Below are 21,354 nucleotides of genomic sequence, written 5' to 3' on the forward strand. Positions count from 1 at the left end.
CCCTCCCCTCCCTCCCCTCCCCTGACTTCCCTTCCCCTCCCTTTCGCCCGCTGGCTCTCAGCTGCGCTGAACTTCGTCCTGCTTCCCAGCAAAAGAAGCTCTGCATGAAGGCTTTGCGATTCCGTTCCTTCTGGTCAAAGCACTGTTTCCCAGGCTCTCTGTGTGTCTGGCTCCCTCTCAGTGCCCACGTGTCAGCTGAAATGTCGCCTTCGCAGCTACAGCTTCCCCTGTCGCTATCACTGAGGCACTGACCCAGCCTTGGCCGAGGGACTCTCGGTATGGCCTGGTCACTTTCCTTGTCCTGTCCTCATCTTCTTACCCTTTAGCACACGCCTACTTATTGACCTTGACCTTGATAACTGCCTGTCCGCTGCATAATAGCGCACGCTTCCAAGAGTGGTCCCTGAGCTTGTGTTGAGAAAATCACGCGCTTCACATAATCGCAGCAGTGCGCATGCGCAGGCACACAGCCTGCGGAGAATAACGTCCGGCGCCCCTAACTTACTATTTTTATCTTGCAGGTTAGACATCGTCTGGGCCTGTGGCTCCTACATGACATCTGTCCTCCTCCTCCACATTTGGACAGAATCCGGATGATGTGGCCCGGCCTTCCGAATGGAGGCCCCCAAATAAATCTGCGTTTCTCAGCGAGGTGCCGAATGTGTCCTGGCTGGCAGGGGCTCTTCTGGCTTAGCCTTGAAAGTCTTGCACCTTGGGAAGCTCCTGGTCTGTTCCTACCCTCCAGCGACTTCTAGTGAGGCACAGCTGACGCACTGATGTGGGGGCCTCAGATGCAGCTGTGGCAGGTGTGGCCTTCTGGGGGGCGGCGTCCACTTGCTGGATGCCACGCAGGTACCGGGTCCCTCATGGGCCAGTTCAGGTTTGTCCCAGCGTTTGTTTAAACTCAGCAGGTGAGTATAGAGATCAGCGCTTTTCTCCAGCCAGTGCCTCTGCGGTACTGAACCAGAAGCCAGCAGAAGCCAGGGACAGGTGACCCACTATCTCCACTGGCCCAGATCAGAGGCAGAGAGAGGTTCCAACGTGTCAAGGGACAACCCAGGACGCAGTCGAGAATCCATGGAGGAATGCAGCGCTGCGCTGACGCGTGTGATTTTGAGTTTGCGCAAGCAGCACGGTGTTCTGGACCTTTCTTTGTATTTCACTTTTTAACCCTTAGCAGAGATACTTTAAACATTGATTTAAGGTACTATTTATTTACCCACGGATCACGGATATACGAACGTGCAGAATCTTAAGTCTGCAGCTCAGTAGTGTTTAAATAACCACTGCTTCACTGGCCTCATTTTTCTCTTCCACAGCATAGAACTTGGAAAATCACAGTAAGAACCGAGCGCGGTTGTAGTTATTTAATAAAAGAGCCCAGCATTGCCTCCTCCTCGTGGCAGCTCATAACCTTTATGTGTTTGCTGTGAGGAGGCAGAGCCCTGGGTGAGGCGGTCAGGACCCTGTGACACAGGCGCAAAGCCCAGGAAGCTCTCTGTGGCAGTCAGAGCCCCCGGCAAGTTGAGAGGGCTGCTGGAGCCCTGTAGGCACTCGTGGGGACGCCTGAGATCCTAAAGCTGCTCAACTGTAAATTAAAGTGTTCTTAGTTTCCTACCTTGATGGAAGGGTAAACTGAGGCAGGCAGTGGGAGATGTCAAGTGATGCGAGGGGAATACATCTTTCTTGGAGAAACATCGTGACCTGGGAGGGACAGGCAGTGGGGGTGTGCTGTCACTGCCAGCCAATCCAAATGCAGGGCCAAGAGGCTCGGTGTTGTGGTTGTGTCTAGCTGTCCCTCCAAAAGCCACACGCAGCCAAAAGTGGGGCTTTTTCAGAGGCAGCCGAATCTGGGGTGTGTGACACTGGGACCAGGATTGTGTGCTTACTGGTCAGCCCTGATTGGTGTGGCACCACCCCATCCCCAGCTTCGGCACAAGCTATAAGGGACAGAAAGATGCTGTGAAGCCCCCTTGCTGCTTTTGCTGTCTTGTGGGACCCGTGAGCTGCTGCTGCCCTCTGCCATGGGCCGCCATGGAGCCAGAGGATGATGAACTGAAACCTCCACAAACTGTGAGCTAAACAAACCTTTCCTCTCATTAAATTTGGTCATCAGGTATTTTACCTCAGCAAGAAGAAAAGTAGCTAAGATAGTCAGGAAGCTGAGGTGGTGCCCTCGGAGCATACAGTCCTGGGGAAGGCTGACACATGGCTGTCACCAGCCAGGCCCTGCCCTCCAGCCCGAAGACGCCATCCCTTACTTACCCTCTGTCTTCATCCCTGGCTGTCAATTCGTATGTCTCAAAACGTCACCAGCTAAACATCTTAAAGAACTCAGATTCATCATGAAGCTGTGTTAGCTCAGAAAGCAGTGGTTCTTGGGGGCCTGTCGCACCCCTGGGGTTTTTATCTCAATGGTGCCTGAGAGAATCAGAGGTTCCTGGTGTCGTGAAATGTGGACATTCTGATGTGTTGTGAGCTGATTAATAAGCAGCTTTAAGGGCTGAATTGTGGCCCCCAAGATGAGGCAACGTCATAAACCTGGGAACCTGGGAACCTGGGAGATTGTTGGAGACAGGGTCTTTGCAGACATCACTATAAGAGGTAGCAAGTGTGGCCCCGAACTCAACTGGAGCCTGTCCTCTCAGGAAGAGAGGGACAGAGGGAAGCTGGCAGGCAGAGGCAGAGACCAGAGTCATGCGGCCCAAAGCCGAGGAACATGCTGGGCTAGCAGAAGCTGGAAGAGACAAGGAAGGACCGTCCTTAGAGGACGCGGAGACAACACAGCTCTGCCTGATTCCTGACTCTGCCTTCAGAAACCTTGAGAATAAATGCTGCTGTCCTGAGCCCCGTCTGGAACTGGGTGAGGGTGGCCCAGGAGAGACCGCAGGAGTCAAGAGGCACATTTCTGTGGACAGTACAGGGTGCAGGAAGAGCTCTCTGCCTCCTCTGCCCTGAGCTCCTCTATTCCTTCCCTCTGCCTCCCTTCACCTCGGCAGCCAGGGGACCCACAGACCCTCGTGGCTTCCTCCAGGTGCCCGCTCTGGGCTGGAGCCAAGGCAGCATGCAGAGGGGCCCAGGGTGGGCTCAGGGTCAGAGCACACAAGACAATGCACCAGGCAGCCGTGTGGCCCTGGCGTAGAATTACAGGGCCTGAGCCTGCTCCTTCTAGAAAAAGTAAGGAAAATAACACATTTTGCAAGGCTGTGTCTCAGCCAACTTTCTGTTACTATAACAAATACCTGGGCCAACCAGCTTATAAAGAGGAAAGGTATATGTTGGCTCACAGCTGTAGAGGTTTGTGTATGTGACCTTTAGACTCCATTGCTTTGGCGCAGAGCAAAAGCTACTCACCTCTCAGCAGGGAAGCAGAAGAGAGGAAGACGGGGCTGGGCTCCCACTATAAAGGAGCTGCTTTACATTGCGTAGGGGGAGCCCAAGGCCTCTCTCACCAGCCCCACCTCTGAGAGATGCTACCAGTAGGATGCCGGATGCCAAGCTGTCACCGTGTGGTCCTTTGGAGGACACACAGGATCTACACTGCTGCAGATCATTCTGAGGTTTAAGTGAGATGATACATGTCACATAAGCATGAACAATCAACCAACACCAATTATTATTACCATTGTCATCAGGGCTGGAAAAATGTGAGCGAAACCCAGCACGTCATAGACTAAGGTGTGATAAAAGCTGGCACCGAAGTGCAAAGAAAGCATGTTGAGGAGAGCAGCAAGAGGGGCCATTTGTCACCAAGGCCTTGGGGCAGGCTTTGCAGAGGGCTGACTTCTGAATGGAGCTGGAGGAAGGGGTGGACTCCACCCTTAGGGGAGGAGCAATGATGTGTGTGTGTGTGTGTGTGTGTGTGTGTGTGTGTGTGTGTGTGTTCGGGGGAGGAGAGAGGTGGGAAGGGGCCAAGGACTTCCTTCTGGAGGAAATAGCATTTGCTATGGCACAGAGATCTACCAGGCTTGCCAACCCACGTGTGTGTCACATAGCTGGTGTCCTGTGTAGTGGCTGAGACCTGGGCTAGGCGGGGGCTGGACAGCTGGGGCCCACATGATAGTGGGGGTGTCTGGGGCTGATTGCACAGAGGGTGATGGCTCTGGGGGACAGACCCGTGCCTGGTGCAGGAGGGGTCCATCACCCGCCCCCGTGATGAATGGGACCTGTGCCAAGCTGGGGTGGGCAGTTAAAGAATTCAGGAACATTGTCCTGAGGGGATTTGGTGATGGGCTGGAGGGACAGTTAGGATGATGCCTGTGTTGGTCACAGGAATTATCTGGGAGGACAGTGATGGAAGATCCTGGACTCTGAGCAAGCAGTTCGCATCCCCCGTGTTCACCTCAGTGCCCCACAGGGCCTGCGTCAGGTGGATGCTGTTTGCTGAGTGAATCTGATGCAATTTGTGGGGTGGGGTGGAGCTGAGGGAGGAATGGAGTAGTTGAGAGGGGTGCTAACTGTGAGGACATACTCAGGGTGCTAGGGACCCAGTTGCCCTGGGGCTGCAGGACACACCGCCTTAGGGAGAGGTACAGGATGGAGACGGAGACTTGCAAGTCAACGGCTGCAAGCAAAACTGGCGATTGAAGCCCGAGATTCCTCCGCAGCCTGTGTGCCCCACGAGATTTTCCCTCATCATTATAGAGCTGGTCTCAGATGCCTCATGGAGCTGGGGCGGGGAGTGTGAGGGGCTGAGATGAACTAATTATCCTCGCAGCAACCTGGAGAGACAGGGGCATGCACGTGCTTCTCCCTGAGAAGGGGCAGGTAGGGAAAGGGCCGAGGGGAGCCACAGGTTGTCCTAAAGGTGGCCAGAACCCTGACATTGCCCCCTGGGAACTCCCTCCCGCTGTAGCCCTCCTTGGAAATGCCAGCACAAACACTTGCCCCATCCAGCAGGGCTTTAAGGACTTGTTTTTAAACTAACGAGGATTTTAGAGCTGGAAAGCCCTGCTGGCCATAACAGACATGTTTTATGGGACCATTAACCAGTGCATGGTTCATAGTGATGACCCATAAAAGTGCTCATGGATCCAGACCCCAGGCAGGGGTCGCAGGCCAGTTAGAGACACCTCAGGGATGTCAGTGTCACACAGTCCCAGCCTCGGTGCCCCACATGACTCCCCTACTCACATCCCTGTATCCTGCATCATTCCTGTGCTGCAGTGTCCACTCCTTGGTCCCAGAGGCTTCTAGAATCAGTGACACCTTCCAGGACAGCCACAGGTCCTAGCCCAGGGCATCTTTACCTCTATCTCCTCCACTCACATAAACGTGGCCCATTCAGCCCCATCCACATGGTGACCCTGCCAAGCCCTGCACCTCTGGCTGCTGGCCGGCCCTCCCACCTGCTGCACTGCAGGCTTCATGCAGCTCATGTGACACTTGGATGGGGGCAGATCTGGGCTCCAGTTCCGATCACCTAGACCCTGACCTTGCCCAAGTCGGCTACGTGGACCCTAACTTCGCCATCTGGGTAAGAGTTTCTCATCCAGGTCTGTGCCCTCCCGGGCCTGTCTAGTGCCTGGCACCCGTGTGGAGACCCATGGATGCTGAGCTGCTGCAGGAATGAATAGATCCCACCCTTGGAGGCCCCCACGGGTGCTCCTGAGTACTTGAGGCCTGGCAGTTTAGGCTCTTTTCCGGTGTGGGTTATACCATCCCAGCTCCTTCTGGCAGCTCAGCTGGCTATTTGCAAACCTTTGTTCACCTTCTTTTTTAACAGTCCCTCCACACACAGTCTTCCCCAATGGACTAGTCCTGAAAAAAAGTCTCTTATCTGAGCCTGGCAGGCCGTGGAGGTCTCTAATCCCAGAACTCTGGGAGGCTGAGGCAGGAGGGTTGCAAGTTTGAAGTCAGCCCGTCCAAGTTAGCAATGCAGTGAGAACTTGTCTCAAACTACAAAAGGGTGGGGTTGCTGGGATGTAGCTCAGCATGCAGGTTCCGGGTTCGATCCCCTGTTACCCTCCAGCCTCCCTCCGCTGGTGGTTGCTGCCTCTCTGTTAACACTACACAGTGCGCCCTAGACAGCCCCAGCCAACTGAGTCCTCAGCTTGAGCAGGTGCTGTTTGCTGCTTGTCTCTGTGTGTTGCTTCGTAGACAGCCCCTAAGACACAGCAGGTGGGCAGGAAGTGGAGAACCCATCCCAGAAGGGACTCCTAGGCTGCTCACAAACAATCGGAGAATGTGCCTCTGGGGCCTGGGCCACAGCGTAGGCCCCGGCAGTGTCTGTGAGACTGTGCAAGCCCACAAACACACTCACCCCCCAGAGGTGTGAGTCTCAGTCTCCAGACACACACACTGCTCTCACTCTGGTGCAGGACGGCTGTTTCTGACACGAAAGCAGGGACGAGGAAGGACCACACCAGTGAAGTGGCGGGGGATGCTCCCAGGTACAGCCTCCTTATCGCCATGGGTAACATCTGCGCAGCACATGTCGACTGCACACCTCCGCGTGCCAGACACTGGGGATGCAGATACGAATAAGACAGCATCCGCCCACACAGCACACCCCCCAGTCACAGCTCTCCAGGGCCAACCCTCCCTCTGACACACAGAGGTGTGTGTAAATGCAGGCTCACTTGCATCACAAGCACATGCACGCACGCATGCATGAATGCACCCGAATGGGCAGTGGGCTCACGAGGAAGGATAAACGGGAAGCTTATGGCTATAATAGCCCACTCTGGGTCCAGTGCTATTTCCCTGGTTATCTCTCCAGGGGCCAGGGGCCGAGTGTCAGACGAAATGACTTTTTAATGTCCATCTGGGAATCTGGGAGGAAAAGGAGGTGGTAATAACACTCCCTTTGTAACCTGTCTGTCTCTCCAGCACTTGAGAAAATTGGATGCTATTAAAATCAGTTGAACTCTAAAGGGCAATGAATGGTGGAGACATGGTATGGACAGGAGAACCTGCAGCTGCAGCCCAGGACTGACTGGAGCCTGCAAAATGCCCTGGGGGTGGGACTTCAGCTCCTGAGCTTTCTCACGTGCGTGGTTTCTCCAGTGTGGTTTCTCCAGCAGCCAGGGCCTGAGCCCAACCCAAGCTATTTGCAGTTGGTCCCATCCTTCTCTCTCTCAGCTGCGCCCTTGGCAGTGCCTTCTGGGGGTGCTCAGAGGAGCTCAGATAAAGGGGAAATGAGATCCTATCTTTGGGGAGAGTCACAGCCCTGACTCCAGGTAGCTCCTAGCTCTTGTGAAGACACACAAGAGGAAAATAGCATCGGAAGAACAAATATTTGTACAGTGTAATTAATATTTATATAAAATTTATAGGCATCAAAAATGACTCCCAATCTTTTTTTGAGAGACCTCTGGAGGTAGTACCAAGTGCCTGCTTTGTCTGATTCCCCTGTGTGGTGCTTGCTATTGTGCCAACTTGACGCGTTGGAAGCTTGGCTGGATGGGCTTGGAGGCCCCGCCCCAGAGCGACTCAGCACTTATAGCCTATATAAAGGGGTTGATCAAAGGCTTCTGCACGCCACTTCGTTGGATGAGCTTGATCTTCACAGTGTAGAAGGAAAAGGGAAAGAGGTTTGATAGACACGTAGCTGCTGCTGCTCCTCTGCTCTTCCTTGTTTTTTTTTTTTGCCACCATGAACTGCTGCCATTTGCCTTGGAGCCACCAGGGTATGGACTGAAACCTCCGCTAACTGTGAGCTAAATAAACCTTTCCTTCCTTCATTTTGGGTGTCGGTATTTTGTCCCAGCAATGAGAACCAAATGACTAAGTCACCATGTGTGGACATTTCTGAGTATGGTTGACCTGAACCAGTCCCCCAGCAGAGCAGTTAAATTGGAGATATTCTGTGTATCAGTCAGTTCTTTCATCACTGTGAGCAAATATCTACCCTCCCCAAACAGTGCGAAGGGGGAAAGACTGGCTCATGGTTTCAGAGGTTTAGTCCATGGTTAGCTGATCCCACTGCTGTGGGCCCAGGGTGAGGCAGGAACAGCAGGTGCAAGGGTGTGTGTGTGTGTGGGGGGGGAGCAAAGCTGCCCAGTTCCGGCAGCCAGGAAGCAGAATGAGAGGGGAAGAGCCAGAGAGGAAGAAGCCAGGGGGCAGATGTGGCCTGCAAAGGCTCGACCCCGGTGACCCAACTCATCCAACTTGGCCCTGCTTCCCCCCAAATCCATGGAGCTATGACCTTGTCAAGGGATTAACCCTGGGGGCCTGGCCCTAGCTCAGGCCTTTAAGTGGCTGCTTCCACAAAGCTGTCAGCCTCAGGTTGCTGGAGTTCGAACCTCACAACTCTCCCGCTGGCCAAAAGTGCCCTGAAGGCATTTGAGCAAAAAAAAAAAAAAAAAATCCTCAAGGGATTAACCCACTTAAGGATGTAGAGCCCTCTGAATCTGTTCATTTCTCAAATTCCGAGGCAACCAACAGTACAGTCTCGGGGTCATGTGAGTTCCAACCACAGCCCTTGGATTTATTGACTCTGTAACCATACGAGGTACAAAGTTCGAAATTCATTCTCCATTCCACAAGTCTCTTCTCAGATAGCAGATGTGTGTGGCTGTCACCCACTGGGCCCGGGGTCTGCTGGCAACTGGTCCCTGTGTGTCTGCTGCTCAGCCCAGGCACTGACAGCATCACGTAGGGCTGTGTTGCTTGCATATCTTCTGGTGACAAATCCCTGTGACATTTTACAGAAATGGGTAAAAACACAAGGAAATCAGCCAGCCAAAATGCAAAGTGCAGCAGGGACGAGACTGGGACAGCCACAAGTGGAATCCGGATCGGATGTAAATGGAGTTGCAGGAGAAAGAGGGAATGTGGATATGGCCACCCCTGGAGCAACTCCAGCTACAGCCAGAGACATTTCGTGAAGGACAATGTGGTGACATTAACCAGGGAAGCAGGTATGACAAAAAGGATGGAGATGTCCCAGAGGAAGCGATGCCAGCCAAAATTGCACTTTAAAAAACTCTCAGATATATTTTATGACATCAAAAGTACAAAGGATAAAAGGCTGGAATTGGTCCCATCTTAGAGTGGAGGGTGACAGTTTACCTGGCATAGAGGCATAGAGAAGGTGTTCGTTTCCCTCCTAAGTTCCAGGACAAGGGGAAGAAATCCAGCACTGGGGATGCTACTCTGCTACTCTTGCAAAGTTTCTTTGCAAAGAAATAAAAAAAATACTTCCATTCTCAAGGTTTCTGATATTTTAAGTCATTTAGATATATGTATGACCTATGACAAATGTGTTTTTCACAACATTTAAAATACTGTGACCCAGTTATAAAGCATTATCAGAAGATGTTGTGTGCCCAGAGCGCTCACTTTTCTGGCCTCAGAGAGGCAGCGCTGCTGGTAGGAAGAGCCATGCACCAAGCGTAAAGAAATGCGCTGGAGTGACGCTTGGACAATTATCTGGTTTATGTCTCTGGTTAGATCTGGAAAAGGAGCATGGCTGGGATGGTGAGCTGGAGGCTTTGCCTGTATTTATACTTTATTTCTCTAGTTAGAGAATGAGTTCCAGTAGGATTTGTTGCAGTTGCTTCATATTTTTCCCAGGTTGAAGATTCCTTGACAAATAAAGGCCTGAGCTGTACAAATAAAGCTCTCTAAATGGACCTATTTTTTTGCTGCATATTCTGGATGCGGCTGAGTGGAGATTGGAAGGGCAGGGCTGGCTGGCTGGGGAAGTTCCCTGCAAGAGGTAGCAGCCCGTGAGGAGGAAAGCAGGATCTCTGAGAAGGCGGCAGTGCGTAGAATGGACAGAGAGGCAGGCGTGGGCCACATTGCACCCCAGGGGAGGCTGCAGGCTCCCTGCGACGGAGGCCGGGGAGATACGGGAAGGGAGAAAGGCTCAGAGTCCTGATTCTTCTCTTCCTGCTCTGCACAGAGCACAGTGCCTTGGACCAGCCTTTTCCATGTCCAGCCTCAGGAGCCTCATTCAGCCGGATGCCCCTGCCTACATTGGGAGAGGTGTATGGCGTGGCAGCCTGTGCTAGCCACCTTCTTGGGACTGGGGCACAATGCTTGACACCCACAATTTAAAGGAGGAGAGATTTTTTTCAGAGTACAGTTACTACAGTCCATGGTCAGCTGGATCCAGGGCATAATCTGCTTGGCAGAGTAGCATGGTGAGGGGAGTTGCTCAGGGCATGGTGACCGGGAAGCAGAGTCCTGCCCATGGGAAGGACCTCTCCCCACCAGGCCCCTTATCCCAGCAACCAGTCAGCTCTAGGGTGCCCCTGGACTCAATCCCTTTCCCAAAGCTAGTGGTTGCATGTGGTCTTGTGTGTGGCCCCTGCTCCCTCCGTCCCCGTCTTGTCTCCTGGGCTCTTGGCTTTGGGCATTGCCAGCTCTGGTGGACAGAGGAGGAGGGGCAGGAGGAGGAGCAGGAGGAGTCTGCACTGGCCTGGCCCCAAGCCTGCGTTCTTCTGGCAGTTGCCTTCTTCTCCATCTCTCCACTTCTAATTTGGTCCCCAAGTGATTAGAGCTGAATGATGAGAACCAGGAGGGTGACACAAAGATGGGGATTTGCTGCTGATCAGAGAGGGGGCCACATGCTGGGGACATCACTCCTCTCCCAGGGATGAGGCCAATTTTCCTACATCTATAATGAGCAGGACAGGAAAAGCACTGAAAAAATTCATCTCTGCAAAGCCAGGAATACTGGCCTGGGCTGTGGATGAGTTAGCTTTGCCCGAGGGAGCGGGGATGCATGGGTGTCACACTGAGAAGCCCAAGAGCCATTCAAATCCATGGGGGAAAGGGACACTTGGCCTCCAGGTAAAGAGCAAGCGCTGCGGCAGCCCTTCTGGGGACAGGTGGTGAGCGCACAGCTCCAAGTGCCTGACTCTTGGCCCGTGCAGCAGTCCACTGGGTGGTCCTATTTTCAGCTCCATTTACAGGTGGAGAAGCAGAGGCCTCTGGGGCCGCTCATATTGCTTGAGAGCCGACGGCCAGATGCAGCCATCAGCAACAAGTGCTGAGGTACAGCACCGCACACACATAAGCTCCCTGGACTCAGCGGAGCCACAGTGAGTAAGCATCCACCCGGATGCCTCATGCATCCCCATAAGTTAGCACCTCTAGTATCCTGTGTCCCAGCATCAGAGGGGCTGCAGACCAGAGTCCAGGCTCCCTGCTGGGTATGACCTTGGTCTGGGTCTCCAGCGCCATCAGAAGTGGCAGTGAGCCCAGCTGTCCCTGGGAGTCCCCCTGATTCTGTGGGTGGGGAGCCGAGGGGTCTTCATGCAGCAGCTGCTGCCCGTGGCCTTTCGCAGCCCTCTCCTCGCCAGGCTGGCCACCCGCAGGGTTGGCTGTGTTCCGCAGCAAAGCGAGCAGAGTGGGAATCGTCGCTGCCCGCCCCTTGCGGGCTCTCCCTCTGAGGACGCGTCTTCACACCTCAGGCGCCCGAGTGGGTGGGGAGGAGGAATGTCACTGTTTGGCTCTGACAAGGAATCTTCCTTCCCCTTGGCGTGTGACGCTTGAAGCGCAGCATCTGGAGGTTGGTGGCTTCAGTTGGACCCTTTGTGAGCAGCTGGGGGGAGGAGGACGCACAGCTGTCACCCATCACTGCCACTGTGTGGCCAGTCTTTCCTGGCGGCAGGGGGAAGGGAAAACTCTTCTGCCAGCTCCTGTCCTTACCCCTGCTGGGGGCTGGTTGGTCAGGGAGGCGCAGGCAGGCCTGCAAGTTCATCTCCCAGCTGGGCCTCTTTCTACATCTGTAAAATAAAAGGATTGAGCCAGACAGTCCCCTAGGCGAGTCCTGGGCCTAATGTACCATTTATGTGGTTTGTTTGATGTCCTTGCCAGCGCCCTCCTATTCTTCCTTTTTGGACGGCCTGTGGGCCAAGATTTTGGCTTCAAACAGCCCACAGGAGGGACACAGCAAGGTGTGAGGCGTGATATTTGGGGGCAACGACTTATCAGACAAACGCGACTAGTACGGAAACTTTGTTTATGAGATAATGCTATGAAAAAGGCCAAACAGAAAAGAGGGATCCAGGGCTGCTCACAACTTGAGCAATTCACGTGGGCCTGCACAGGCGGATGGATTGGGGGAGACCACGCGGTGCTCGCTCAGTGGATTCTTTCGGCTGCAAAGTGAATAATTTTGAAAAATTGAGGCTGACGAGACTAGGGGGAAATCCCAAATTTCATCAAGAAGCCTGTGGGGCTTCCCTGAGATTTCATTAGGAGGAGACCCATTTAAAGAATAACTCATGTAAAGGCACAGTTACCTAATTAATCGTAGCAGGCCAATGTAGTGGTGCAGTCAGGGCCTCCAGGCAACAGAGAGACCAAAGAAGAAAGAAAAGTAGTTGTATTTCTAAACAGCGAACTCCTATCGAACGACAAATGACCCCCTTGGAATCCGCCCCCTCCATAATCTAATGGGCTGAAAATAACCTTGAGATGTTATTCAACTTCCTTTTGCTTACTTAAAATTTCTCCATAGCCTTTTAATCCAATTTAGTCTCTGCGCAAACCTGCCCACCAGGAAGAAATACTCTGAACAAATATTGCTGCTAACCTGCCGGATGTATCTCTCCGTGTAAATAACGCCAGCTGCTAGGAATACGGTGGCTGCGGTGTAAAGGTACTTCCCATGCATTTGACTATAATTTTCATAATAGCCCTGCAAGGCAGAAATGAATATTTGAGAGCGGTCAGGCCTAGCGGCGAAGATTGCGGTTGGGCAGCTCTGAGGCGGGAGGCCTACTGGAGTCTATGTGGGTGGTCTCGTTTGAGGTTGTGCGGTGATCAACCCGCGCGACCGTACAAGTGCGACAGCAACACCGAGCAGTGGCAAGCACTTTGCAAGCACTTCATTATATTTATTTATTTATTTAAAAAAAATTTTTTTAAACATTTATTTGTGTGTGTGTGTGTGTGTGTGTGCGCGCGTGTGTGGCCAGCTCAGCCCACCAGGGGGCGGGGCTGGCTGGCATGTGGTGCTGGGGGATCGAACCACGGTCCCTGTGCTTTAGACTAGCTTGTTCCAAGTAGGTGCTTTAGACCACTGAGCCATCTCTCCAGCCCCACTTCATTATATTTAAATCCCATCCTCACCATGCACAGCTGATGTGACATAGGGGTGGCTAACATATACAGAATATATGACTACGTTTAAAGAAAAATTGGTAAAGTAAAAGCCACATTGCCGTTAGTTATCTGCCAAACCCTCTTCTGGGCTTTGGGCGCACCTAGCCCGTCATTCTTGCCACTTTCTGAAGCAGTTCTGGGGTCCTCTTTCGTGAGTGTCTTCTCAAAGTGTGATCAGAAGTAGGTGACTGCCGTAGACCAGTGTTAGACGTAACACAGAGACAGCTTACACGGATGTCACAGTGTGACCTCACCCGCTTTATTCCCCGAAGTCAGAAGGACCACGAGAAGGAAATACTTCGAGCCAATCCAGAGCACCGAGGCAGCTATGACAGCACAGCTGATGACGCCCACAAGAGAGGACTCCAGAGCTGGCAAGGACCGTGGGATAGGTGTGGTCAAAGCCTGGAGGAGGATTGTGGGAAGGATTAATGGCGATGTGTCTTTTACTCTTTTTGTTTCATTTGGTTAGTTTTTTTTTTTTTTTTTTTTTTTTTTTTTTTTTTTTTTTTTTTTTTATGTATATGGCACAGGGTCTTGCTCTGCAGCTCAGACTTGCAGTGATCCTCCTGCTTTCAGCCTCCCCAGTGCTAGGATTATAGGCGTGTGCCACCAAGCCTGGTTTCTGTAGCCCACTCAGCTCACCCAAGGTGCGGGGCCCACAAGGCATGTGGTGACTGATTGATTTTTGAGACAAGGTTTCACTACACAATTCAGGCTGGCCTTGAACTCACTTTGTAGCCCAGGCTGTCCTGGAGCTCGCAGCAATCCCCCTACCTCAGCCTTCCAAGTGCTAGGATTACAGGCCTGACCACCACCCCCAGCCCCAGCCTTGGTGTGGCTCAGTGGGCCCCGGGGGCGGGGTCGTCACGGCCTGTGGTGCTGGGGATCAAACCCCAGTCCCTGAGCTTGCCTAAGCAGGCGCTTAGTCCTCAGAGCTATCTCGCTGGCCCTCTTCTATTCTTTTTTTTAGAAAAATTAAATATTCACTACATTTTTGATCACACTTTATTTCATGCATGAGGCAGAGGGAAGCAGTTTAAGTAATCTTGTCTAAGGTCATACAGCTCTTAAATGATAATGTCCCCCAATTTCACTCTAAGCGCTTTTGGGTTTCCATTGTTCTGCTTTGCCGCTTGGGAAACGGTTTCTGTACGTCATCACATGACCTCCGGCTCAGCCTCCCTCTCTTCTCTGCTGCCCCTGCTGGTGTGTTTGGGTATAACAGGTTTGCTCTCTTTCGTAGGCTTGGTTTCCAGTGGATTTTCCCAGAAGACTCCAGCCCTGCCCTGGGTAAGTTGGTTTAAAGTTTGCGTCACAAGGATTGATGTGTAAGGTTTTTGATTCTTTGAGCAAACCTCTGACCTCAAGATTTTGTCGCTTGTGGGAGAGACATAAACGGGCTGCAGAGAGACACACCTTTGTTCGTTCCCAGACATTCTAGCCTTAGTCCTCAAAGACGCTAAATTTCCTTCAGTCATTTCCAGAATTTCCTGGTACTGTCCGCGTTAACTTCACTCATGTCTTCTCCAAGTGAGCATTCTGAAGGGGTTCCGCTGATGCGCTGATGCAGACGAGAAATATTAAGTGATCTAGGAGCCAGGCAGTGGCGTAGGCTGAGTTCCCTTGTCTCGGTCAGAGTCCGAGAGCGGGGAGGGCCATCTTAGAACTTGGCTCCTTCCAAATCCTCTCAAGCCTTTTCCTTCCCAAGCCCTTTCTTCACCAACCCTTCACCATGGTAGAGCTAGTGAATAATAGTGGTTCTGGCTCCTCTGAGCTGGGAGACCAGGGCTGGAGGGAGGAGAGAGGATGATCAGAGGGCCAGAGTGCCTGTCCCTGCTAAGCGCTGGAGGTGACCTTCAGAGTTGACCTCATTAAGTGGATTTTTCCCTCTTATTACCTGCAAAATCCACATCAATGAGCTGCAAGACAGAGAGCAATTGCTTTTCTGAAAAGCACTTGTGACGCTCTTTCCATGGGGCAAGAAGAACCAGTGCCAAGGCATTTCAAACTAGGATTCCCTTTACTTCCTCTCAGTTTTGAAGGGCTTTGGACAAAACTAGCTCCAGGAAGAGGAACTCACAAGAAACTGAACTAATGCAATGCTGAAACTCAGCTTTCTGGCAGGCTAACCGGATCCAGGGATGCTGGGGGACTGGCCATCTAGAACGGCTCTTCCGTCCCTCAAGGAATAGTGCTGAGCTAAGCACGGGGGCGAGCTCCCCACCTCCCGTGGCGTCTGCCAAGGTTCTCATCACTCTGAGGTGAAGTCTCTGGCAAAGGTGTGCAGTGGGTACCAAGGAGGGGTCCATTTGCCAAGCACATGGGGATGGGCTCAGTACCTCACCGCCATTGCTGGGACCCTGATAGCTCTTAGTTCTCCCCTAACTCTGCCTGGTGGGGGAGTCAGACAAAGGACATGTGAGCAGTTGTCACTGGCACCATGCTCACCACAGGAATCAGATGTGACACCACATAGGTGACTCTGCTTAACCAGGAGTCAAAATCTCAATGATTTATCTTCATCTCAGGTACTAAGCAGCCTCATTGGACCTGGAGCCCTTATGTCATAAGTACCTCAGGGTAAGCTCCCAGCTAGGGTGCCACATTGCAGCAAATGCACTGGTGTCCGTCTCAGAAGGTTGTGGAGGCGGAGGGAGTCCCACGATGACATAATGCCTGAGCATATGAGCCAGGCGAGATGGGGAGTAGCTAGCCACTCACCCCGGCTGCCGTAGCAGAATCATGACTGCAAGCAGGGGGCTGCTGGGAAGCTGGGCCACTCGAACAGGAATGGTTTGAGGGACCTTGGTGAGCACTGGGGTGTGTAGTTGGAAGCCAGCGTGGATAAGCTTGGAGCTGAGGAGGGTGTGGAGACAGCAGATGGGGAGGAGGCGTGGAAGTTCTGAGATCTTCTGGACTGCGACATCCTTTCTCCCCAGCACCTTTGTCCCTCCTGTCTCACCGCTTACATCCACAGCCTGTGCATGTGAACCACCTTATCCTTCCGCATATGGTCTAGCCTCCGGTTCTCCATCCCAGACCTGCCTGATCCTTACATCACCTGCCTCTGCCCTCTTCATTTCCTAGTGTGCCCGTACACTGCCAGGCAGATCCTGCCAGGACCACCAGGATCTTCCACTTTGCCTGCTCTGATGTCTCTCCATCAACAAAGATCAAAGTCCCCTCACTGCTCTGTCCATGCAGAGATTGGTCCTGAACAGAGCAGCGGGCCACAGAAGTTCCTCCAGCCCAGGGACTCACCCCAGAGTTTAGTTTTGTATGTAATGATCTTCCTCTTTTGTTTTTATAACCATCAATTTCTGCAGAAAAAAAATATGGCCCACCCCCTCCCCCCATTCCTTGTGTTCTTTCTCTTAGCTACTTACCAACCCCTGTCCCCGACCTACTGCCCACAACCTCACTTCAGGGCCAGTTTCCTGTCCTGTGTGCTGCTGTGGAAACTGCCCCACACGTGCCAGAGCCCTACAAGGCCAGAGTGGGCTGTGCCTTCTCAGAGGTGCTGAGGGAGCAGCCACCTTACTCCTTCCTAGCTCCACTGTGATGGCCACCGTGTTTGGTCCTGCGACTTCAGGTCTCAAGGCCAACCACCCACCTGTTCCATCCCTGGCTTCTCCAGCGGAATTTTCCTTCACCAGTGAGGCTTCCTGGATGGTCCCCTTTTCCCTTTCAGTGTCTTCTGCTCCCCTCATCCTCTGAACATGCTTGTTTTTCTCAAAAAACACGCCTGAGCCTCTCCTGGGGGACTGTAATCACTTCCTGGTTGCTGACACAAAATCCTGGAGAACCAAAGCCTAAAAGGAGAAAAGGAAGGAAGGATTATTATTGCTCATGGCTTCAGCTGTGTTCCTGGGCAGAAACAGCAGACTGGAAGGGCCTAGTGCTGGGAGGCTGCCCAGATCATGGTGGTCAGAAGCACAGCAAGGAGGGAGGAGCTGGGCAGGGGACAGACCCGTCCTGGCTAGGCCTCAGTGCCTCCAGCAGACGCCACCTCCTAACAGAAGGCAGCTAGGGACTCACAGTAGACTTGGAGTGCAGCACCCTGAACTAGCCAATCCCTTTCCAAATGCTCGAGGCCCAAGGGGAATACGTTTGCTCCCAGCGATAGCACTTTTGTCACCACCATGTTTGTTCTTAAGCTTGATCTTCATGGAGCTTCCTCTCAAGCCTTGTCCTATTGCATCGGGACACTCAAACCCCAGTCCCTTACGGCTCCTTTCTTTTTTTGTGTGTGTGGTACTGGGGATTGAACTCAGCACCCTGCACTTGCCAGGCAAGCACTTATTCTACTGACTTATCTTCCTGGGCCCCAGGAAAACATTCTTGCTAGAGCACCCGTAATTTCTGTGCAGTAAAATTCTATGAATTCTTGAGATAGACCTGAGGGTCCACCCAGCTTCCTTTTGTCCCCCAGTTGCTCCACTTTCCCACAAACGTGGGCTCCACTGGTTGCATATCATGAGTCACTGTGTACACCACTATTTCGTTTTCTTTTTTTAAAATTTAATTTATTTTTGATATAGGGTTGAACTCGGGGCCTTGCACTTGCCAGGCAGGTGCTTAGACCACCGAGCTATCTTCCCAGCCCCATGCTATTGTTTCTTTGTGGTCTCTTTTTTTCCTGGCTTTGGGTTTGAGCAGTGGGAGGGGTTGTGAGCCTCTGTTGGAGCGGTGTGTGTCGGACAGCTTCGAGGCGCTGGCGGTGTCTCCGCTGCACAGCTCCTTCGAGGCCGGTGGGCTTGCTTTCTGCCTGTGTTCCCCAGCAAGCCTGCTGCAGTGGAGCCTCGGCTGTGAAATGAAGGGAAGCTGAAAGGAGAGGGGAAGGGATGGGGGAAAGAGACCGGCCATGGCCAGACTCGATGTTCCTGACAAGGTAGGAGCACGGAGCACGCTCATTTTCACCTAAAAAAAAAAAAAAAATAATATACTTAATGAAAATACTGCCTGTTCCAAAGAATCTTCAATGCTTTGAAGATGCTTGCCCAGTGACCTGAACAGTATCAAAAGAATCCTTGGTAGGAGTTTGTATAGGGTCTGGTAGATACAGAAGACCTGGGCTGAGCAAGTCCTACCTCCATCCTCTGTGTCACCTTGAGACCTGTCCCCACCCACTGGGCTCTCCAGGGCCGAGTTTCTCCAGTTCCCCAGCCACTGTGTGGGGAGCTCCTTTTTCCCAGCCCATCTCCTGGCTTGGTGTCTTCTGCCTCTTTTGAGTCTGCATAAGCAAAAGCCTATCAGCAACAACTCTCGTCATAAGTGGGGATTTTCCATGACCGCCTGCAAAAGAAGGAAACCCCCCTTGGCTCTCAAAGCCACCCTTTGGTGTTAAAAAGAGAAAGAGACAGAGAGAGAGAGAGGGTGGGAAGCATAAATAACTTTGAAAAAGTTGCCTTCTTCTAACAGATTTGAACAATTTGTCCAGTCACCATATGTCAGAGAATTTATGTGTGAACAAGCATCACCTGGAGGTCCTTTAACCAATGATGCCATCTCTGGTAGCTTAAGTGATAAAGGACAGAGATGAAAAATCCAGGAAAAGCCTCTCTGCAATGCATTTGTGCCTGGAGGGTGGATATCTGTTTGTCTTTCATAAATCATGGCTGTCTCCAAGCAGTTCACATGAAGATCTTCTTCCTGGGCGCTGTCCTTCCAAGCTGTACCTACCAGCTATGATTTTCTCTCTGTATCTTTCACATCCTTCTTATTCTGGCAGGGCTGGAGACTGCGGCAGGACACGGGGAGACCGAGGCCTCCAGACCTGCCCTCTGCTGCTCCTCTGGGCTGCTTCGTCTATCGTCTCTCTTCAGCCTTTTGCAGAGTGGGGAAGTTTCAATATCCCTCATCTCCTTACAAATTAACATGGAAATTCTGCTGACAAACCTTCCTCTTCCAGGGTTTAAATCCCAGGGCTCTGAAGCTGTGACAATTTAAACGAGCCAGATTTTCAAAAAACTGATGAGTGAGGTTTTAAATGTCTTATAAAAGCACACTGGAAAATACCCCTTACAGACCTCTGCAGGACAGAAAATCTGCGGAAGCGTACTCGCGCATGCGTGCATGTAGGGTGGGGGAGGGGGCGAATGAGCAGGGCATTCATAAACCATAATAAGAGTTGCAAGAAGTCGGAGGACATCACCCCCTAACAAAGCACACTATTAATTAATTAGGTACAGGGTCTCACTACGCAGCTCGGACTCATAGTGATCCTCCTGTTTTCAGCCTCCTCAGCGCTGGGATTACAGGCGTGCGTCACCATGCTGGGTCTCGGTGGCCAGCTCAGCACCCTCAGAGGCAGGGGCTGTGCTGCACTCGGTTCCAGGGACCAAACCCCGGCCCCTCCTCTTGCCTAAGCAGGCACTTAGTCCGCTGAGCTATCTTGCCGGCCTTCCTAACAAGCACACTTTAAGGAGAAATGAATGACACGGGAAGGTTAAGTCTTTTGCCTCGGGTTGCAGTGTTAACTAAGGAGAGCCTTCAGGCCTCAAATTTAACATGCTTTCTTGTTTTCTGAGGCACTCAAGCACAGGATGTAGAAGAATGACCAGGCACTGATCCAACAGACTTACCTAACTCCCCACGCAGTCACTAGGAACTGCAGACTCGTCCGTTCACCACGACTATTTCTTTTACTTTATGCTTTTTTCTCTTCTACCTGCGAGTTTTCTAGTCTTTCCATCCCTGCCAAATGTGAGGTCTACCATAGTGGTTCCAGATTAATTAAAGGTCAATCTAAATTTTGCACACAACAGAATGGAAGAAAGAGTGAGGTGCTGTACTGCAGAAGTGGAGCATGTGGGCTAGTTACTGTAATCCCGAGGATGGCTAGAACCCAACTACTCGCATGGGGACTAAACAGATTTTCCCCACTTCTCCCACTAAGTATAGCATTGCAGGTCTTTAGATCAACCAAGCCCAAGAAGCTTCTTCAAGGAGGAGAGAAGAGACAGACCAACTAGGAAACTCCAGGCCTAGAACTGACGGCAGCATAGCAGAGTTTCCTTTGCCTCATCCACCCCAGGTGTGGGCGGGAAAGCAGGCCGGCATCAGTTGGTGCAGATAAAGTGCCCCCACCGGCAATGCCTTCTCTCTCCAGCCAACGGTCTGGGAGGCAGCCCAGGAAGAGAGACAATTTTCAGACAGTGACCTTCCAACTTCAGCCAAACATAAGAGGAAACTTCCAATCTTCTCCTGGGTCCCGAGCACACGGGAAGTTTAAGTTTCTGTCCTTAACCAGCAGTAAGGCTGCAGCTCAGCATGCTTGCTGGGCTGAGGGCCAGGCAAGGAGGCCAAGCAGAAACAAGGATTTTCTTCCCTGTCTGGGTGACAAGGAGCACCCCAGCCCCATAGTGTCAGTGAAGGCCACCTGGGTAGCAGTAAAGAGGTAGCCCAGGCCCTGAGCCAGGGTGGGTCGGGTCAGTGGAGACCTCGGGGACCCTGAACTCCACTGCCACCAGTGGCACTGAGGAAGGAATTTCCCCCCTAAGCGGTAGTAATGAGACAGCACCCTTCATTCCCTATCAGCCCAGTGTCAAAGGGCCCTGTTAAGAATGATTTAAGTAAAATCCAGAGCTCTGTAACAATAGCCCAAATTCAAAAAATTTAATTAAAAAATTACTTCCATCAAGAACCATGAAAAGAAAAGAACCATGAAAACTTCCACTTTCATAAGAAAAGGAAATCTATACACACCAACAAGGAGATAATGTAGATAATTAAGATTTCCCAGTAAGCTCTCTATCAGCCACCGTAAAAGGAGTTCCCTGAGAAATAGAAAAACGTGCTTGGAACAAATGAAAAATAGGAAGTGTCAGCCCAGAGATATAAGATACAAAGGAGAACCAATTGGAAATTTTAGATCGGAACGATGTAATAACTGAGATTTAAATCAGATGAGATTTGGCGTGTTATGGATGGTATGGCCATAGATTGAGATTTAAATCAGTGGATGAGTTTGAAAGCAGAATTGAAGAGACAGAGGAACGAATTTGAGCATAAAATGATAGAATTTAGTCAATTTGAACAATAGAGAAAACAGACTAAAAAAATGAACGGAACCCCTCAGAAATCTGTAGGCGTAACAAAAAAAATCTCCTGTTTGTGTCTATGGAACTGCAGGGGATAAAAAGAGATCATGACTGAAAAATGACTGAAAATTTCTCAAGTTTGGGAAAAGACACAAATTCAGATTCATGAGGACAAGCAAACTGCAAATATGATAACCCTACAAAAAACCAAGGACATGATAATCAAGAATCTAACAATTCCCAA

Source organism: Octodon degus, unplaced genomic scaffold (genome assembly GCF_000260255.1).
Source record: "Octodon degus isolate 3935 unplaced genomic scaffold, OctDeg1.0 scaffold00005, whole genome shotgun sequence".
In the NCBI taxonomy this organism is placed as follows: Eukaryota; Metazoa; Chordata; class Mammalia; order Rodentia; family Octodontidae; genus Octodon; species Octodon degus.